We start from the raw sequence: 11841 nt of genomic DNA, 5'->3' as shown, positions 1-11841 counted from the left end.
GAACTTTTTCATCTTGCTTGCTTGTATTTTTATAGGGAGGAAAGCTATTGTTACTTAATCATATTTGAAAATAGGGGCCCTAATACAAAGGACAATTACACAGCATATTTACTAACATCTCTAAATACCAAAAGGTATGTCTGTGACAGAGTGGAGGGAAGTGGTTACAATTCTTTGCTTCTATAGTCTACTTCTTCATTTATTTTTATTTATTTATTTTTAAGATTTTATTTATTTATTTGAGAAAGAAAGAGAGCATACACACAGGGGGAGTAGCAGACAGAAAGGGAGAAGCAGGCTCTCCACTGAGCAGGGAGCCGGATGTGGGGCTCAGTCCCAGGAACCTGGGATCGTGACCTGAGCGGAAGGCAGACACTTAACTGCCTGAGCCACACAGGTGCCCTTAGACGACTTCCTCATTTAAACACAGAGCTTCAAAGAGGAATTTAGATTAATGACAAAAACAATTTTTGCTAGGCCTTTGTTAATAACAAAAGTTTTTTTGCTTGTGCAAATACTAAATACAGAGGGATGCCTGGGAGGCACAGTCGGTTACGTGTCCCATTCTTGGTTTTGGTCAGGTGGTGATCCCGTGGTCTTGAGATCCAGATCCGAGCTGGGCTCTGAGCTGAGCACGGAGCCTGCTTGAGACCTCTCTCCCTCTCCCTCTGGGCCTCCCCAGCATGCTCTCTCTCTCAAATAAATAAATAAATCTGCTTAAAAAATTTATTGGATATGGAGAAAATAAAATTAGAAGGTATTACTGGGAAAGTAAAACTAGATAATTGCAATGAAATCACTTAAATCACTACAGAAAATGTAAAATAATTTCAATTAAGGAATCAGTGGGAGGACGGCAAAATGCATGAATGTGGTCAAAAGGTATAAACTTCCAGTTATAAGATAAATCAATCTTGGATCTACAGCCTGGTGACTATGGTTAATATTACTGTATATTGTATATTGTAAATAATAATAATTGTATATTTGAAAGTTCTCATCAGAAGAAAAAATTATAACTATGTGTGGCAAAGGATGGGAACTAGATTTGTGATCATTTTGCAATATACACCGATATCAAATCATTATGTTGTACATCTGAAACCAATATGTTTTATGCCAATTATATCTCAATTAAAAAAACAAAAACAAAACCGGTGACTATAGCCCCACCGATGGTTTTAGATACTTCCGAATACAGCTGAAGGAGCTACCTAGCCACAGTTACCCTTCAGAAAGTGTTTGGAGTTACAAGTTAGAGTAATGTATTCAGAGTAGACAACAGCTTTTCAAATAATCATGCAGTAGAAAAATAATCTTTCTTGCAATGTTATCATCGGGTTTTAAAATGTCAGTTAACAGAGAGAGCACACATAGAGAGTTATATATAAGCTAACCCAGTGGTTTGCCTTCCGAAGCTCTAATCTGAATTCTTGTTTCAAGTTTTCATTCTCTGCAGTGGGCTGAACTGTTTGTGGACCCACCGGCCTGTGCAAATCTGCATGCTACCTGTGGAGATGAAAGTCTTGGGCCGCGCTTTGGTTTCAGAGCTCTGTTTGGCTTATATTTACCCAATCTTACTGATTATCTATTGTAACCTCCTGCTCGTGGAATTCATATATTTAATTAACTGAGACATTTATAGCATTCTAAAATAACATTGTTAAACCTGTATTGGAGAAAGCTGTTTTGGATTCGAATCCTGAATCCCATAGTACTCACTATATGACATTGAGAAGGAAGCGATCCATTTCCCTAAACCTCATTTACTCACCTTTAAGTTGCAGATAATAATGTCATTTATCTCATATGATTACTATAGTTACACAGGAGGTCATGTGCCTAAAGTAAATATTTCCTAAGCTTTTAAAAAATAACAATAGCTAGAAGTCACACTTATTTTAAAATATGCTGATATCCTAACCTGTGGGGGAATCTTTGCTGGGAAAACTGACAATTATGAGAGAAAAGACTAGATATGATATTGAAATTACTCAAAGAAACAGCCCAGTCTGATCATTTTACAGTATGAGCCAGACTTTGTAAGCTCTGCCCATGTACTCAGAGCTTTCAATCAGCTTTTTCCCTTGCTCCAACTCTTTAAAATAAACTAGCAACCAAAGGTCACCACATATCTGTGGAAAGTGTCTGATATGAAAAATAGAGGTAAAACAAGCAGGAGAAAGCAAACAGGTGGGAACAAAGACTAGCCATTAGAAGGAGACTTTAAAAATAAATTATCATTATGGAGAGAATTGGATATGAGCCAGAAATGCTATAAAAATGATCATTCAGAGAACAAAAAAGAGCTCTTCAAAATTAAATACATGACAGTAGAGAGGAAAACCGAAACAGAAGGGTTGGAAGTGTAACTGAGAAGATGGCACAGAAAGTACAGCAAAAAGACAAAGACGTGAGGACAGGAAGGAAAAGATAAGAAAATCAGAGGAATGTTCCAGAAGGTCCAATATCTAATACAGGAGGTGTTCCAGAAAGAGAGAATTTCAAAAGGGGAAGTAATCAATGAAGTAATTTTAGAACACGTCCCAGAATTCGGGAATATTTTCCCACAATTTTTGAAATTAAAAGACCCCAATAAATGCCCATTATAGTGAATAAAAATAACCCATAGTCCAAAATTCATGGAAATCCAGACCACTGGGGACAAAAAGAAGATTCAACAGATTTCCAGAGAGGAAACAAAGAAATCTTTTTGCATGGAGGATCAAGACAGGAAGTCAGATTTCTCTAAAGCAATACTGACAGCAAAAAGACAATGGGAGGGGTTTCTGGGTGGCTCAGTGGGTTGAAGCCTCTGCCTTTGGCTCAGGTCATGGTCTCAGGGTCCTGGGATTGAGCCTTGCATTGGACTCTGCTCGGCGGTGAACCTGCTTCCTCCTCTCTCTTTGTCTGCCTCTCTGACTACTTGTAATCTCTATTAAATAAATAAATAAAATCTTTAAAAAAAAAGAGAGACAATGGGAAAAAGCCCTCTAAATTCTAAGACAAAATGATTTCTCAACTAGAATGTTTCTGTTGAGCCAAAATGTCAATTAATCGTAAAGGGCAGAGTAAAAACATTTTTATACATGTCAACTCTCAAATAATTTATATCCCTAACACACTGACAGGAAACTACCTAAAGATAAAATCCTTAAAATCAAAAGGGTTAAGCAAAAATGAGGAAGACAAGAATTGAGAGTTCCAATGAGTGATGGTCCCAGCGGAAGACTTCTTCAAGAAGAAGAGATTGAGAGACTATTAGGTGTGCTTATGCATATCACAGAAGCTTTGAACAACTCAGACTCTATCTGTTGAAGCTAGTGGTAACTACAAGCTAATCAAATGATTAAAAAGGCATTGAGAATAAAAGTGTACAGGAATGAAAGGTAATCATGACAGCTGCATGACTTAGTTATGAATAGTGTATACACACACACATATACATACATACACATATGTATATATACACACAATGTAATCATGCATTATTACAATATATATGTGCTATATTTCTACATGTACATATGCATAGACATGTAGGTGTGATGTGTGTGTGTGTGTATATATATATATATATATACATGAATACAATGTAATTATGAAATAAAAGCTAAACAAAATGAAGATACATCTACACCCGTGGTGGGATAAGAAGGGCATGAGAAAGATGGGGAAAAGATGCCAACGAAGAGCAAGTTCCTCATCTTGCATATTGAGAAATTAACAGATAGTGAACAGAATAAATCATTAAGTAGTAAGCTAAATATATCATTTAATGACATGAAACTGAATGCCAAAATAATCAGGTAGAATAACTGGAAAGTACTTATATCTGGAGAGAGGGAAATTGGATAGGGTTGGGACAGGAGGCTGCTTCTCTTTATAAGAAGCCTGTAGATTTATTTGGCACTTAAATATTAAGTGTTTGTGGGGCGCCTGGGTGGCTCAGTGGGTTAAAGCCTCTGCCTTCAGCTCAGGTCATGATCCCGGGGTCCTGGGATCGAGCCCCACATCGGGCTCTCTGCTCCGCGGGGAGCCTGCTTCCTCCTCTCTCTCTGCCTGTCTCTCTGCCTAGCTGTGATTTCTGTCAAATAAATAAAATATTAAAAAAAATTATAAAAAAAATATTAAGTGTTTGTATAATTGGGTGATCATAAAACCTAAATGTAGCTATGACATTGTTCTTATTGATTCTTATTGATTCAATGTCCTGAAAAATATAGACAAATATTTACCCAATAAACAGTTTAGGGGGAGCACGTGTACGCACATACACTGCCCCCAGGCACGCACTGATGTCATTACTATCACCAGCCACTATTTTCTAGATGTGAAACCTATTTTTCCTGTGTGAGTACTACAGCTATTTCTCTAATTTTTATGTGTAGATTTAATCTCACATTCTTGAGAACCCAAACCTGTCAAGCAACTTTCAGCTAAGGCTGAACAACAAGAAAGCAGTGACCAACTGTCACCTTCTGCCCCTTCCTCTGGAATAAAAAACAAATATACAGGGTGCCTGGGTGGCTCAGTTGGTTAAGCGACTGCCTTCAGCTCAGGTCATGATCTTGGAGTCCTGGGATCGAGTCCCACATTGGGCTCCCTGCTCAGTGGGGAATCTGCTTCTCCCTCTGACCCTCTCCTTTCTCATGCTCTCTCTCTCATTCTCTCTCTCTCAAATAAATAAATAAATTCTTAAAAAAAGAAACAAATATACAGGTATAGGATATACTTCATTACTACAATTATATGCATCCCAAAAGGAACCAAGACGATACTTGGTCTCATCAAAATTTACAAAAGTCTTTGAACTAAATGAGGGATTGAAAATTAAATACATTCAAAGGAGATAAATAATAATGTGAATAGATGATCTCAGTACTTAAAAATTCAAGTATCAGGTATGAGCAACTTAGAATCATGTAATGCCCTTTTTCTGAGTAACCTTGGTCATTGTACCATGAGGACAAAAATCAATTCTCCCAACATTCAGGGATGAGAAAGAGAAAAGGCATGGAGACAAATGAATTTTCTGGGTATGGACATTAAGTAGCATGTTAGCTTTCTCATGTGGTTCAATCATAACTTTCCACCAGAGCACACAGAAGCATATCCTAACGTGGGTAACTGGCTGACTGGTATGTTATCCATGGAGTGGAGAGTCAACGTGGATTCTTTTTGCCCAACTTCGACAATCCATCAAAACTTAGCGTGTTACTCCATTATACAGAGTTGGCTTCAGCTATTCTTGGAAAGAATATACATCTCAGGAGATGAGGTTTATGATATATGCTTGGAAGGCTCTATGATTATTTTATAAACTAAAAGAGTTAGAGTAGCCTCAATGCCAAGCTACTCTTTGATAAGAAATTGGTCCCAAGGAAGTTGGAACCAGGACTCCAGGTCTTTGGAGAAGCACTTACTTGATTGTGGTTCTAATATACTACATAGGTGCTTTCCAACTCCAGTGTGTGCACCCAGCCCTTGGCTTTTTGGCTCATGCATCCTCTGATACAGCAGATCTGAGATGGGGCCCAAGATTCTGTATCTCTAACAAGCTCCCCAGGGATGCTCATCTGGGGACCACAGATTGAGTAGCAAGGTGATAAATGGCACCATAAACCTCCCACTTACAAATTCCTAGATTTCATATGTTGGCATAAAAGAGAGAAAACTAGTTGTATAGTTTAAAAGTTTGCCCACCACACAGTAGGAACTCAATTAACGCCTTTTGAGTGACCATGTTTTCTTGGGACAAGTATGGAGTTGAAGAGAAACCCCAGAGAACATATCTTAACTATATTTAATGAGAGTTAGCTTATTATCTACATATGATTGATGCAGTTTCATATTTCATTTATACAAGAAATGCTAATGAGAAATGCTATTTTAATAACCACATTTCCCACATGGTTATAGGAAAGATTAATTTGAATAGTTATGAATTAGATACACCAAACATTATCTTATGTATTTTGCAAGATGATTTCCTTAGATTTTTCTTTATTGTGAATTTTGCTGTTGCCACGCAGTGTTTGCTGCTACTGGGTTGTTATGGGCCAAAATTTTATATTCACTTGCATTCACCTAGACAGACAGTAGCTTGACTTCATATATAAAACATACCCTGCTTCAAATCTGTTGTATCATGTAGGCTTACTCTTTATAGCATACCCTTTTCGAATTAATGTTATGCATTCCTTGCCACAAGAAATAAAGAAATGATACACTTATGAGGCAATAAATGCTCATTTCTTTTTTCTTCTTTTCTCTCTTCCTTTCCTTTCCCTCTCTCTTCCTTCCTTCCATCCATCCTTCCTTCCCTCCCTCCTTTTTCTTTCTTTCTTTCCTTCCTTCCTTTCCTCCATCATTTTTCTTCCTTTCTTTTTTCCTTCCTTCCTTCCTTCCTTCTTTCAGGTAGGCTCCACAATGCCGGGCTTGAACTCACAACCCTGAGATCAAGACCTGAGCTGGGGATCAAGAGTCTGATGCTTAACCAACTGAGCCACTCAGATGCCCTTTTGCTCAGTTACTTTGAGAGAGTTTCAAGAAATCTGGAGCTTACTTGTTCCTGTACAACAGGAGTTTGCAAACTGCAATCTATTAGGCCAGTCCAGGCTTCCGCTTGCTTTTGAAAATAGTCTTTTAGGGGTGCCTGGGTGGCCCATTTGGTTCAGCGTCTGGTTCTTGGTTCAGGTCATGATTTCTGGGTTGTGAGATCCAGCCATGCCTCAGGCTCTATGCTTATCAGAGAGTTTGCTTGAGATTCTTTTCTCTTTGCCTGTCCTGGCCTCTGCCACTTAGCACTCATCCCACCCCGCCGGTGGGCGTGTGCTCTCGTTCAAATCAATCAATCAATCAATCAATCTTAAAAAAAAAGTTTTATTGGGATACAGGCACACTCTTTCATTTACACACTGTCTACAGCTGTTTTCAGTCTGCAATGGTGGAGTTGAGAAGTTGTGATAAAGGACCATATGAACAGCAAAACGTAAAATACTTACTCTCTGATCTTTACAGGGATGCCCATCCCTGACCTATAACTAAAGATGATATTCTTCCTAATAAATTATTTTGAATAGGTAACAGGGGAGATGATTATCTTCACTGGGTAAGATTAGAATTACATTGTTTCAGCCTTTGGAAGAATCAGTGGCAACATAGCTCTAATAACAGACTATAATTTGTTCCAGCGGGGGAGGTTCTCTCCCTTGTGTTTATTTGCAACTTAATTTTTCTTTTTTAACCACTCCCCAAAACAAAAGCGAGAACTTGTTTTTAAAGCATTTTCATTCTTTTTCTTTGCAGTCAAGAATAGGGGGTGTTTCTGCATCTTCATATTGAAAATTTTTTTGCTGCAATTTTATGTAAACCGTTTTCCAAGTTATTTTTCTTTTTTAATTTGTAACATAATCACTGCCATCTGTTGCTTGGCTTAGCTGTTCTCTGCTCTTTGTACATATCTGTATATGGGAGCCTGATATTTAATATGTACCAATGGAGGTAATATACAGTAGGGAAATGCATATATATTTATAAAATATCTTAATCTACCTAACATACATATGTACAAATTGATTCAATTTTTTTTTTATCTGCCATGAGGTGTGAACCTGGCACTTTTTTTGTGAATACAAAATCCCAGCTCAACATTATTCTTTATCTATACGATTCAGTTTGGCATTATAAAGTCTGGTCAACAATGATGGGGGATTATTTATTTATTTCAGCCTTTAAAACTGGAAGGGAACTGGAGTGTATTTCTTCCCTTTGAGTCATGCTGTTTAGTTCGATGAAAAATGAAATTGTCAAGCCCTTGTTCTGTCAGTTCCCTAGAATATTATAATGTCAACATTAATGTAAAAGATGGTTTTCAAGTAAGAGAAAGCAAAACTTCACAGTCTCTGTAAATCATCGTAGCTTGACTTACATAGTGACAACTATCTCTAATTATGTAGCAGCTACTGTAGCATTGGGGCTTACTTTTAATAAAATGCATCACTATGCTACTCATTACTTACCCTCACAAATACTTTGAGTACAATTCTTTTCTATGAAACCCAGTGTTTCTGTGCTGATCTTGAATTGGTGGAATGACTGAGAACCAGCAATTTCTTCAGGAACAAAAACCCTGGGGAAATACATGGAAAAAAACAAAGACGTTTTTCCTAACCTGCTAGTGCAGAGCATTCGAAGGCATTTGGAGACTGATGTAGAGCAAAACAATAACACTAGAAGCCACCAGAGCATTTGGTGTTTGCTTCTCTGTCACTTAGGGTCAGTTGTGGCTGCCTGGGCTGAAAACCCCCAAATTATAAGGACTTAAACAAGGTAGAGACTTCTTTTTTTTTTCCTTCTCATTTAAAATCTAGATGACCAGGGTAATGTGATGGTTTGGAGATCTAAGGAATTCTTTCTGCTCTACCAGTCTATCTTCTGTCTTCCATTCTGAAGGTCAGCTTCTGGCTGGCTCTTTGGCCATCAAGTGGCCATTACATCGCCAAGAAGGAGGAAGGTGGAAGGAGGGAAGGTGAATAGAGCACATTTCTATTCCAAATTAAATTGACGTCTGTTGGAGGAGGTCATCAAGAGGACATGACCATGGATTGACCCACGAGCTGGACCAGGCAATCAGAATCTCCTCACTCCCTCTCCTGTTCCAGAATATATGTTCTGCCAATCATTCCCACAGTAGGAGCCATTTTCAAAGATGTAGCCTGGAGAGTTAAGGTGTTGTTGAGGAAACCTGGACCACACATGTGACTGGACCAAGGCAAGGCCTCTATATAAATTTTTAAGGTTCTGATGGATCTCCTTCTCCTACTGCCACCAGGACATGACTTGAATAAGTTCCTTTGCTTTTTAAACCTGCTACCATCTGATCGATCTGGAGGGTCTACCTCGTTCTTTCGTTTCTCCTAGTCCCCTTCCCCTCACCCCCCCCCCCCACCCTACTCCCCTGCCGTCCTCTTGCCAGAGCTGTGTAATGGGGCCAGTTGCAAATTTCCCCCTACGGAACTCTGGAGGTTTCTAATCAACAGAGTCCTATTGCTAATGGGCTCTGGGAGAATGGATACTGGATGGACAACTTGAACCTCTCTGAAGAGCCTTTTAGAAAAGAAAATTTCCCTCACTGCCTTCGTATGTTTTTAAATAATAATACAAATAGTTATAACCAAAGAGTTTGCTCTTAGATTGCTAAGGTGGGGCAATGACAGTGAAATGAGAGAATGCCAGACAAAAAAAAGACCCGACTGGAAATAAAGCCATGTCGTTGTTTGTTAAAAGACCCGGAAAACGACAAGGGCTGATACAGAGGACTCCATATTTTGGATTAGTAAATGGTGACTGAAATCTTTCTATAACAAGAAGAGGTACAACATTTAACTCGAATCAGGAAAAGGATTATTACCTGAAACCAGTCAATAGGCCAAAGGATTTTTTTCCCCCAAAGTGTGAATCCATTCATTGTGTTCAAAAGCTCAAAAGTAAAAAGAAATCTCCTTTAAATTCTGTCGAGATATCACTAGAGACTCAAAGCTTGGTGGTTATATTTGAAGTGAGAGAGGATTATGGGTGTGCTGACGTTTATTTTTATAGAACAGTGCAGATACATGTCTGGAAGATAAACTGGCTCTTGAAAATTGTATCTTGACACTTCGGAGGGTCTGACGATGGCAGGAGGGATGAAGGGTGAGGTGAAGAAGTCTTTCTTCAATGCTTCCAATATGTCCTGAGGCTTTGCTTCTGTGGTCTTCACTCCCTCGCCTGCATTTTCTGTGAAAGCCAGAGTCTGCTGGGAGTGTCTCTCTTTAAACATTTTTGGAACTGAATTCCAAATTCATTTTTTTCAAAATGGTGTTTAAGGCGATCAGCCAGATTTCAATGAAAGCTTTTGCTTTACATGAAGGATAAAATGGAGCTTAAATGAACATCAGGTCATTTTTCTTGTTTTTCTAAAAGAAAAAAAAATCCCACCATTTTTGTAACATAACTAAATCAATCTGAAAGCTTTTTTCTTTTGTGTGATAGAATGTAGACAAAATGCATTGTGCTATTAAGAAAGGGTTCAAATAAGAGCCTCCAGGGAAGAAAAAAGTATAGGGTTTTGTGTTTTTTTTTTCCCCCATGTGCTGGTGATAATTTTAAGTTTCTTTTGATCCTCTGCCTATCTCAGTGTTTTACTTGATAACAGATCTCACTGAGTCAGAACTTGGCAATTTCATCATGATGCATGTTCCATCCAAGATGTACAAACCTTATCTCATATTGATGTGAACTATAAATACGATACTAATGATACTAATGATATTTACTTCTCAGCTTACGTACTCTGAAAGCGTATTCTGGTTCACATAACTGTACTGAGCAGGTGAGCCACTCATCAGGGTGACCTTCACCCTGCCACCAACCAGGGACCCAGGCTAACACAGGCTCTGCCTTCTTCAACACATGGCTCCCAAGGTCACCATGGGGGTCGTCTTCGTTACAGACAGTTAGGCAGGGAAAGGGTATAGAGCAGCACACAGGGAGGGTTTCATTTGCCAAAGACTATTTAACGTAACCCAGATGTAGTTATTTTAAAGCTGGTTCTGGGAAGTTTTTCTTCATATCTCTCTGTTATTCCAGAAAGGGTAGAGTTAGAGGAATCTGATGCTTATATGCAATTAGAACTCATTTATTCATAATGGAAAAGAGCTTTTGAATTCCAGCAGGTTAGAGATAAAAATGGGTATAATTGAAGTTTAGAGAACCAATGCAAGCAAAAAGAAGTTGACGAGATCTCAGACTCCAGAATTAGGCTGTTGTCTTTGAATACTGTTCATAAAAAGTTATTCTAAGGCACATAAAGGCAAAAGAGTACACTTTTGGAATAGTCATAAATGCATTAACTACCACCGATTAGCACCGTGCAACAGAAAATCACCCACATGATTTCATAGCACAGTGTGGTGAGTCCATGTACTGGCTTGGAGCCAAACTGTCTGGCTTTGAATTCTGGTTCCTCCAATACCAGCTGAAAAATCGTGGACTAACATTTAACCCTTGTCTGACTCAGTTTTCTCCACTATACAATAGAGATAAGAATAATAATCCAGGTGATGGGTTCATGTGAGGATTAAGGAACTAAAAGTGTGACGGCCCTTATAACAGTGTACGGAACAGAGTAAGCTTGGGTCACCACCATTCTTTGCCCATTACCATATTAGGCTACTGTATGGAACTACAATGATGGAAATATTCCAGCGGGTAAGAGACTTTCCCAGGGTCACACAGCTAGCAGTTGGTAGAACTGGCTGCTAGAAAGTATGTCTGTTCAAATTAAAACACCTGTTCTGCCCATGATGACAGGCCAGAAGTGAATTATAAGAGACTTGGGTGACACACCATAGTTTTCTAGGGAAATTGGAAATATTTATATCATATTGTAGTTGAAAGCAGGGAGAAATTGCTCAGATCTGAGTTGTAGGTTCTAGAAGTGACTAGCATGGCGACGAAGGGGCAAGTTCTAAAGTCAGTGTTCTTTGGTCTCAGTCTCACTTCTAATTTGTGTGACCTTGACCAGGTTAATTCATCCCTCCAAGACTCAACTTCCCAGTTAGTAAATGGGGAATAATAATATTGTCCACCAGATCATCTGGGAATAACAATATGGCTTAAGCAATAAAGACACTTATTACCTCACTTATCAGGAAATCTAGAAATGATGAAAGAATTAAGGAGCTCAGGAAGGGCCATATTTGCGTATTTCTGCTTGGCCACCCTCTTTACACAACAATGTCCTGCAAGAGAGAGAGAGTTTCGGGGAGAGAAATGCTTCCCTACAGCCCTATCTTT

The sequence above is a fragment of the Meles meles genome, chromosome 16, assembly GCF_922984935.1.
Source record: "Meles meles chromosome 16, mMelMel3.1 paternal haplotype, whole genome shotgun sequence".
In the NCBI taxonomy this organism is placed as follows: Eukaryota; Metazoa; Chordata; class Mammalia; order Carnivora; family Mustelidae; genus Meles; species Meles meles.
The sequence above is the reverse complement of the archived record's forward strand: the minus strand, read 5'-3'. Positions refer to the sequence as shown.